Genomic DNA, 11532 nt, shown 5'->3' on the forward strand with positions numbered 1-11532 from the left:
AGTTTTAAATCTATGAAAACTCCTAGATCCTATGAGATTCATTGAACATTTCAATGGCATGTTTAAATCTCGATATGCCCCTCTTGTTTGTGACTGGGATGCCGAGGATCACAAAGCGGGTGTGAAAAACCATGCAAACTACATGGTGCCCCCACATGTTACAGTCACCTATTCGATGTGTCGGTAAACCACACACGCTCCACTGAACTATGACAAACATTGAGTCACCCTTTGCTACCTTTGCTTAGAAGCATTTAGTGTGCCGGTAAACCACACACGCTCCACTAACGTCTTCGCAAGGGAACAAAGTGTAATTTCATGGAATTGCATCAATTCACTTTGCCTAAGTAACTAAGATTGGGAATTTGAAAAACATTTAGTTACTTTTATACTTCACTATACTTATAATGGAAGGTTTTGTCCCATCCTACCCGTTCGGCTAACGACCCTCCACTAGTCAAGAGTGCGGTGGGTAAGAGTGGATACCCATTCAATCGTCATTTTATAGGCAATTTCCTTAAACACCCCTTATAGACTAGCTTCGTGAATGAGGCCTACTAACGGTAAGACTGACCTTTACTCATACATATATATAATGTTAGACTTTTAATGTTATACATAGTATAGGGTGTATTTTACAACTTTTAAAATACTAGGTGGTCAAATTTAATAATCATACTTTTAATTTAATTAAATTGTAAACCAAAACTTTTATGGATTTATTGAACCTCTTTTAATTATACACCTTAATTAATTAATAAAACCATAAGGGTGTGATTTGAACTTTTCAAAATAATACTAGGGTTTTAGAATTTAACATTCCTAATTAACCTTTTAATCAACTTTTAAATTTCAAAACTTGAGGGAAAGTTTTGAAACATTTCAAAATATTAGGGTTTAGAATTTAAATATACATCAAAGTTAAACAATTAATCAAAATTTAAATTCCAAAACTTGAGGGAAAGTTTTGAAACATTTCAAAACATTAGGGTATCAACTATTTAAATTTCAAAACTAAAACTTTTGAGTTCAAATTTAAACTATAAAACCTAAAGGGGGAAAATATGAAACTTTTCATAATACAAGGATCAAATAAAAAATAATCTTAATTAACAATTAATCACAAAATTATCCATATTTGATTTATTCAATGATTTCTTGCAAAACAATTTATCAATTTAATCAAAATAATTAATCAATTATCACATAAGGAAACAAATTGTAGCACCTGATTCCTGGTACGTAAATCTTATTTGAGTATTTCTCTTCTTTTAGCCTTGGACTTGGCGAGTCACGGGTCCGACTCGCTGAGTAGATGCGGGACCCGGGACACGTTTAAGTTGTCGACTCGGCGAGTCCATATCCTGGACTCGGCGAGTCACAGCTGTTGGATGAAACCCTAAGTTTCAGGGGTTTGCACCCTATTTAAGCAACACCTCCGCCCCAGGCCAGCCCCCATTCTCTCCCCAAAGCTCCCAACCCTCGTTTATGCTTGTTCTTTGAGGAATTGAAGCTTTGTTGTGTGCTTTTGAAGGTTTTGAAGGAGGAAGGAAGTAGATCCAGAAGAAGGGAAGCCATCCAGGCATTATTGTGTTCTTCCAGCAATTCCTTTGAGGTATAACCCGTTTTCCCCATGATTCTATGCTTAGTACTTCATTTAGGTCTTTCTTGGACAAATCCCCAAGCTTGTATGTGCATTATATGTCGTAATAAGATGTTTGGCCTCTGGATCTAGGCAAGATTGAGCTCCAGGAGCTCAGATCTGTTAGCTTTATGGCCCCATGTTGCTTGTTCACCCTAGATCTACCCTTTTGAGGCATATTGAGCCCTAAAATCCATATTGGTGAATATCCACACGTAAAGTTGGAAACTTTACGTGTGATTCGTGTCCTAGAAGTCCAGATCTGTGAATGGCATGGACTGGAATCGAGCAAATCTGTGTATTTAGTGGGTGCATGGCAACGACTCGGCGAGTCGTTCATATGACTCGGCGAGTCTGTTCGCGAGTCTCCGAGTTTGTCCCCTTTTCGTAGTGTCGAGTGAGCAGTGAGTCACGGGGTGTGACTCAGTGAGTCGGAAGCTGAACTCATCTATGGAGGTACTCGGCGAGTCAATGCCCTGACTCGGCGAGTTCAAGGCAATCTCCTTAGATCAAGAACAGACTCGGCGAGTTGTTCATACAACTCGGCGAGTCTTAGCATAAGTGTTCATCGGATGAAGATGAACTCGACGAGTTGTTCATACAACTCGGCGAGTAGGATGAAGGACTTGAATATCAGTTTAGAAGGAGAACTCGACGAGTAGGAACGGGATCCAGGTCAATCGTTTGGGTGGTGACTCAGCGAGTTGGAAAGCCAACTCGGCGAGTCGGGTCAACTGAAAGTTGACCCTGACTTTGACTTAGGACATGGTCAGGGGTAAAATGGTCATTTTACCCAAAGGTCAGTGAGCAGTGTTTGATTGAGTATGTTGTGGGAATTACAGCCGGAGGATTTCCGGAGCAGCAGCAGCAGCAGTAGGCAGTCAGTTCCCGATCAGATCAGCAGCTACTTCGAGGTGAGTTACCTTCCAGTAGCGGTGGGTCTTCGGCCACAATGCCGGCCCACCAGTAGGAGTTGTATGTTAGATGATTGTCTTTGTGATATCATCTAGGTTTGCTACTACCTGATATGTTGTATGCTGGCATGATATGTATATGTGATAGTTGTAGAGTTCGGTTGTTAGGACCGAAGGGTAGGTCGGACACCCAGATATGTCTGACAGTACGTGATGATATGATTACATGCTGGCTTGTTATGTTATATGAGATAAAGGTAGTAAGAGGGGACTAGTCCCCGAAGATCGGTTGTTAGGACCGATGGGTAGTCAGCACCCCAGAATGGCTTGACATGGGTAGTCAGCACCCCAGAATGGCTTGACACGGGTAGGACGGCACCCCAGAACGACCATACCGGGTAGTCAGGCACCCCAGAATAGCCTGGCAGTAAGTATGTTATGTGTTTGTATGGTATGTGGTACGATGGGGGAACTCACTAAGCTTTGTGCTTACGGTTTTCAGTTTTAGTTTCAGGTACCTCCTTAGCTAAGGGAAAGGAACCGGCGCGGTAGCAGCATGTCACACACACACACACTCTATGGTTTCCGCATTTACGAGCTTCACTGGGATTTGTACTCTGATATTTTGATTGGTTGTATGTTTTGGTTTTCAGACATGGTTCACTTTATGTTATGGTTGATCAAACGATGTTTTTTTAGCTATTAATATTTTCTAAAGTAATGTTTTTAAAGAAAATTTTTGGTCGTGAAAATTTGGGTCGTTACACAAATATTTTATTAATTGATAAATATCTTCAATTAGATCAAGAATATAGTCATATATATCAAAAAAATCGGATTTATATTGATCTAATATGATAAGGCAAGTATCCTCAAGCAAAAACAGCAAGAAATCCCGATTTTCTCTCATTATGACCAGCCGACTCGTCGAGTCAGGCATGGACTCATCGAGTCAGCATGGACTCGTCGAGTCAGCATGAACTCGACGAGTTCATCTAGAAACTCGGCGAGTTTAGCAAGCAGAACCACAAAAAACGAATTTTTTTTAACATACAAGGCATCAATACAATAGAAACCAATCTAGGCTCTGATACCACTTATGGGTTTTGGTCCTAAGAACATCCTATGTGCTCATACAAACCCTAATGCTTGGATCTAGGTTTCTCTATTGTACATGCAAGTTATCCAAGACTATAAACCCTAATTCTAGCATTCAAGTAATCATATTAACATAAGAATATGTTTAAGATATTACCTTGATTGTTATGTAGCAATAATAATCCCAAATCCTTCTTCTATTGACTTTAGAAAGCTTAGAGTCACAAATGTCACTCCTCTAATGGTTCACAAACACCAAGAGCAAGAGGACGAGGAGGAGAGAGGATGGAGGCTGCCCAAAACCGTGTGAAACCCTAGAAGAAGTCTTAGCCACGTTTTTGGGTCATAAGGGATGTATATATAGTTAGGCTATTAGGGTTATCTAACAAGGAAACCCTAATTTGGATGCTTAAGCCCTAAGCAACCCATGGATCCCTTTCCTTAAGGCCTTGGACGATTTCTTATGGGCTTCCCCATAGAATTCGTCCACTCCTTAATATAAGGCAATTCATGGCCCAAATTGAAATTATCTTATAATTACAATTCCAGTCCCTTAAGTTTAATTAATCTCTTTTAGTCACAAAACTAATTACCAATTAATTATTGACTAATATTAATTAAACAATATGATTTCTACTTTAATATATTATTCTCATAATATATTAATAAATCATATTTAATCCTTTCTCTCCATAATTCATCCTATCAAGTTGCTTTGGTGAAGGCAACCCAAAAGGACCATGCACCATCGGGTCAAGTACATACCAAAATAGTTATGGACTTAGACACTAAGCCAACAATATTTAATAAGTATAGTTATGATTTAACAGACATTCAGACTAGTGATCATACCCCGAGCCCACAACCAAACAAGGAACATAAGTCAAGGTATCTAGCAATAGTCCTAATTCTGTTTAAAGCATACTTATACGTAAATAGATAGACGAATATGATTTGATATAAAAGAAGTTTATAAAAGCTTTAAAAGAGTTTTCAACAAGTTTGAGTATAAGAAATCCCTTTGAATGTTGTTTTCACATGTAAACGATTAACACAATTTCATTGTGTTATACTTGTATCCCCCCCCCCCTAAAACCCTTTAAAAGCATTTAAAAGTGTAGTTGTAGGGGTATGAACTCACATGTAGTGAGTGATTCGAATGAAAGATCGATATAGGATGTTAAGTATGCCAAGTGAAGTCTCGAGCACAAACGGATCCTATTAAGCATATAATGACACATATATGTATACAAGTAGTGTATATAACAACTAACATGTAAGGGAACAACCTTAGGAACTAGGAAACACTTGCAATGAAGTGTTACAATCACATATGATTGATTGAAGGGAGTTCACGGACACACAAGGAAGTGTTCACGGCCTTAGAAGGGTTCACGACCATAGAACACATGATGTGTTCACGGCCCAACCTTGTTCTCTTGAAGGCTTTACAACCATTGATGAAGGGTTCACGGCCAAACCTTGCACCTAATAAGGTTTCACGGCCCAATGAAGGGTTCACGGCCGTGAAGTCTTGAAGATTCATGTAAAAGAGGTTTGTTTCATGGGGATTCAAGTGTTTCTAATGGACAACAAGAAGATGAATGAGATACTTACTTATTGGAAGCCTTTAAGGTGTTCATGGTTGATGAAAGTTGAGAGAGAATGGGCGTGTTCACAGCTAGAGTTGAAGTAATGAAGAAAATGAGTCAATTCCTTACATATATGGAGGATGTTCACAGCCAAGAATGGGTTCACGGCCGTGAACTCCTTTTTGATGGTGTTTCCAGTTCGATTGCAACTCAATGAACTTAAGCTAACACTTCCTAACACACAATCATTAGGTGTACTAGGCTTAGAACTCTCAAACATTCCCTTAACAAGGCTCAAAGATAATAGAAACAAGTCTGACTTTTGATTGAATTGATTTCGAGTTGTCATATCTCTCTCTCTCTCTCTCTCTATATATATATATATATATATATATATATATATATATATAGACACACACACACACACATAGAGAGAGAGAGAGAGAGAGAGAAAAGTTCAAATGAGAACCTTAAAAGGTTAAGAACCTCTAAGAGCCCTTTCATTAAGGATATTTTTGTCAATTTCCATTTTACATTATAATCATACAACCTGCAATTATTCAAACACAAACATTCTCACCTCTCTCTCCCTCTCTCTATCACTCACTCTCTCACTTACTCTTTCTTTCTCTCTCTTACCCTTGCCACCTCTTCCCACCAGTGTCACCATCGGCACCACCGCCACCAAGAGAATATCGCCGACGGTATACCATAACTTTCAGATCTAGTACTACCGATTTCAGATCTGGAACCGACGCCTTTAGATCTAGAACCACCGTCTTTAGATCTAGAACCACCGCCTTCAGATCTATAACCAACACTTCTAGATCTATGTCGACGTCACCCTAATATGATCAGATATGTTGTTTTTGGTGTTATTTATTCATATCTGATAACGTCACCATCACCATCGACGACAGCTACACATCAACGGACGTTGGCGCCGGTCGCACAAAATCCCCTAGATCTGGAACGACCACTAAAAACAACTCCATGAAGCTGTTTCATCTTCATATCTATCGTTGACCGCCGTACCACCTACTCTGTCGTCTCCTACCACTGGAACCACCACCATCAGATATACAAGCTTCTACCGGTTCTAGATCTTCAATTTATGCCTCAGATATACGATATTTGTCTCTAGATCTACGATTTTCTACTGTAGATCTATGAACTTTTGGTGAGGATCCACCTTTCCCTTCAGATATGTTTCGTCTCCACCTTCATCCAGACATGTGGTTGATAGGTGCATTTTATGCACCTATTTTGCATGTTTATTTCAGTACTTTTATAGCATTCTACTTCATAATTCTTGCATTTAGTTAATTATTAGGGCAATTGCACATTTCATCAAGAATGTATGGTACTTCACTATTTTTGATTTATTTTGCAGGCATTATGGAGCATGGAGCTTTGGAGTATGAAGAGAAGATGAACCGGCCATACAATGGAAGAGAACAAGAAGACGGAACCCGAGTCATTGTGCATTATCATCATAGCAAAGGACTACGTTTGAAGCACGACTCATGTCACATTGACACGAGTCGTGTCTGTCCTTTATCATCTCATATTTGAGCAACACGACTCGTGGTGAAGCTAGACTGAAGATGGAGCCAACAGTGGAGACTTGTTTGATTTTTAGCAAAAAGCATGGGTCATGCCAAAAACACATGGTCAAGACAAATGGCCATGCCAAAAACACATGGGCAAAAGGCATGGCCATGCTAAAAACGCATGGCCTTATGGCAAGTCATGTGAAATTTAATTAAAAGAGCAGAAGAACGTCATTTGAAGGGAGAACAGTTTTGGGAGCAGTTTCTGGTGATCTAGGGCAATTTTGGGAGAATTCTTGGAGCTTTTGAGAAGACTTAATCATTGCAAACATTTAGATTTGATTTTTGTAAGGATTAAACATTCCAATTCCATCTTTATTCTTATTTGATTTGTTCTTAGCCATGTGTGGCTAAGAAACCCTAGTTTCTAGTTCTTGTTCAAAACATGTTGATTGCTTGACTTGAGGCATATGATTTGATGCTTGATTTGTGATTCTATTCTAGTGATTATGCTTTTGTTTAAACTAGAATCCTTGAATTTGATTTGTGTTTGATTGGCCACTTTCATGAATTGAATTTTTGTGCAGTTAATTAACTTTTAGGACACCTAATCGTTCTATTGAGTTAATAATCGGTAACAAGCAATAAGTTTTCTTATTGTAAAACATATATCACATGTTTTCACACTTCCGAGCGTATGAGAAGAAATGAACATTGTTGGGAAGCTTGCACAAAACTTAATGCAATTTTTCAATACAATCTAAGAGCGTGTTTAGGTTGAATTAGTAAAGATAGGTCTAATCAAAGAGCGTGTTTTGGTTAGATAATTTGGCAAGCGAGAGTTATTAGAGCGTGTTAATATCTTTCAGTACCAACATAGAATAGCAATCTTGAATTACATCAAGTCATAATCAAGTTGAACAACAACATTGAGAACTAGAACTAGAACCATTCAATCAATTTGTTTACAAATCTATTTCATTTTGTGCATGCTTTTAAAGTAGATTGTTATTTAGTTATTTATTTTTGCAAACAAACCCCCCTTTGTGACCAAAGTACCTTGCGCAAAGAGGTATAGACTTTTGTCCCGTGTCTCTGTGGTTCGACCCTGCTTACCTTGTACTACTTTTTAGTGCATTAAAGCAGTGTATTTGGAGTCAGTTGTACCCGTTTATTTGTTGAGTCTGACACACCTAACAGTGGTTTATGCTTCGTCAAGTTTTTCGGGCAGCCTACTTCACCGGAGTAAATCTGAAACCAAAAAAGTGTTGTTGTGATCAGATCTGAATAGAAATGACAAAAAATCGCCTTCTCTGGTGACTGGTGGTTGTTTCGTTGCCTTCATATATTTTTTTTGGTAAGATCTAGTTATTTTTTTTTAATAAGATCTCTCCTTCTACTGTTGTCTAGTGGTGGTTCTACCACCACATCAGATCTATTTCACCATCATCGATTCCTCACCTCAGATCACCAAAAAAAATCATCAACAACCATTAGCTTTTTAGATCTGAAGTCAAAGACACTGATTTATCAGATCTGGTTGGGTCTAATCAGATCTTATGTGCTGGGTGCAATTTCAAGTATATATCTGGTGTATACAAAGCATTTCATTTTGTCTATTGGTGGTTCTACAACTTTAGATCGTTGGAAAAATCACAAATTACCATCAACCTTTCAGACCTGAAGTCAAAGACGAACTAATTTCTCAAATCCGGTTAGATTTTATGTGTTTGGTGTCATTCAGGCATAGATCTAGTGTGTACAAAGCATCTCATGGTGGCTAGCAGTGGTTCCACCACTGAATCATATCTACATCAGATATGATTTGTACACAAAAGGTGTTTGATGAAAGTTTCAACAAAATCAAGTATGTACTTCATTTTTTAATATTATGATTGAGAGTCCTGAATTGTGTTTATTAAACTGTGAATGAGTATCTAGAAATACTCTATTAAATTGTGAATTTGTGTGGTGCATTCGCAAAATGAGACTCATAAACTATTTTATTAAAATGTAAATAAAATTCTTGAGATGTAAGTTTTAAGTTGAAAATATTTTTGTGAATATATATTTTTTGTGTACTAAACTGTGAATTTTTTATATTAAACTGTGATTTTTGTGTATTAAATGTGAATTTACTGTTTTAAGCTGTGAATTTGCTATGAATTTTATGTTTGATTCTGAAATATGAGATGAAAGAAACAATATACACAAATCTAGTCTTCCCCAATTTTAAATAAAATACATAAAATTTGAACTATAAATATTATGTAAGATAAACTTTAAAAAAAAAAAAAAAAAAAAAAAAACATTAGCCTCCAAATATAAAGGTATAAATGTAAGTTTTAAGTTAAAAATATGGCTATGAATATATAATTTTTGTGTATTAAAGTGTGAATTTAGTGTATTAAATGTGAATTTATTGTATTTAAGTTGCGAATTGACAGTATTAAGTTGCGAATCGATTATATTAAGCTTTGAACTTTTATTATTATTATTATTATTATTATTATTATTATTATTATTATTTTATGAACTTTATGTTTGCTTCTAAACAATGAGATGAAATAAACATTATACACATATATGTTTTTCTCTAATTTTTGAATAAAGTACATAATATTTAAACAGTGAATATTCTGTAAATTAAACTATGAAAAAAAACATTAGCCTCCATATATGTATATATAAATATAAGTGTTCAGTTGAGAATACGGATTTGAATGAAAATTTTTTTGTTTATTAAAATGTAAAATTATTTTATTAAGTTGTAAATTTTGTATATATTGAACTGTAAGTTCACTATATTAAATTGTGAATTTACTGTATTGAGTTGTGAATTTTTATAAATTTTATTTTAAAATATGAATTTTTTATGTATCAATGTTTGTATTAATTTTCTTGTGAATATATTTATTATTTGTGTTGTATAAATATGTAAGAATGTAATGGCTTTTATTCTTTTGCATTAAAATCAAAATGAGTGAATATTAAACTGTGAATGTAGTATTTAACTTGTCAATGCATAATTGTATATGCAGATCTGATTTAGAAGGAATCATGGTTGAAACGGTGACACAAATGGTTATTGGCGGCATTTGGTAGTTGGTGGTGGTGGTAAAGTTTGGGTTTGACTTTTTGAATCTTTGAATTAGTGTAAAGTGTATTGTATTAAGTTTTGAATTTTGTTTATTAAACTACAATGGACTGTATTAAATTATATATTATCTACATATTTTATGTTAAAATAGGAATGCAAATATTATATTATAAAAATTACGATTTTGTAATTTTCTCATCAAATAAGATAAAAAAAAAATCAGAATTTTTACATATTTAATAAGTATTCACATGTTTAATAAATATGAATTTGGGTTCTTAGGGTTTTTAACTTTTTTTGTTCTCATTTGAACCACTCCCTATGTGTGTGTATATATATATATATATATATATATATATATATATATATATATATATATATATATATATATATGGTTAGTGAATATGTGGTTGTGTTGTATGTAAGATTACATATAAAACCTACTAAAAATACATAGTTTTAACTAAAATTTGGTTTAAAACATTTTTAAATTCGATGTGTATTATAATTTCCATAATTTACGTCAAATTTCTCAAGCATAACATGGTAATTTTGGTCAGTTTCCTTTAATAAAAGATAATGCATATCTTTCCTGTCGACAATTGGTACAGTAATTTCCATCGTTGATTAATATATGTTTCTTTCTTTTTCTTATTTATCCAGTGTCAATATTTATGAACACAAAATTGCTCATGATGGAATTGAAAAAAAAAGATTATGATAAAGCTGCAAAGTCAATATAAGAGTAATCATTTGAAATAAATTATTGAGGAAAATCGATAGAATTGGAGATAACCGATAGAATGGGAAATATATTACATTTAAAATTAAATATTTGTATTTAAATCGTCAAAACGACGTAGTATTGGAAGTTCTATACCTAATCTATATATCTGATAAAGGAAGTTTATAAGTATTTTTCCTTGATTCTTATGCATTTGAAACCCCCTAATTTAATTTCCTAGATTTTTATGCTTTTGAAACTCTTTAATTTAACTAATACCACTCAAAAGACATTTTAATAATGATTATTAATTGGTTGTTTAATGTAAAAATAACATGAACAAAATCAAACATATCTTTGTCATACTTTGCAAGGATAAAGGACCTTTAAAGAAGGGAAAAAAAACTTTTAGGTGTGTCCTGCTTTTCATATAAATTTCAATAATTTTTTTGTTTTTACCAACTTTTCAACGTATGGTTGCTTCTGGTATGTCACATGTTATATTAGGGGTAGAAACTTTTGCATAAAGATGCACCCAATTCCATTCACTACAGGTACTAAATTAATATTTAACTCATGTATACACAAACAAATTTTGCTGATCATTTTAAATTCTTTGAATAGATTCAGTTTTCATCATCATTCCTTCAACAATGGAAACTATCTCTACCTTCACTATTTGACACTTCCATATGTATCCATGCATGTAAAAAAATTTATTTTCCTAGAGATTTTTTGTTAAAACCATTTTATTATTTAAGAATATAAATAAAAGATGGAAAACAGTGAAATATCCATCGTTGTCATCATAAGGTGGATTTATTGAACCCTAGAAGATATTGGAAAATTTGAAGTCATATTAGCAAATGCATTGCTACATGTAAATTGTTTTACATGTCAATTGGTCTT

Source organism: Lactuca serriola, chromosome 2, assembly GCF_051521515.1.
Source record: "Lactuca serriola cultivar US96UC23 chromosome 2, Lser_US96UC23_V15, whole genome shotgun sequence".
NCBI lineage: Eukaryota > Viridiplantae > Streptophyta > Magnoliopsida > Asterales > Asteraceae > Lactuca > Lactuca serriola.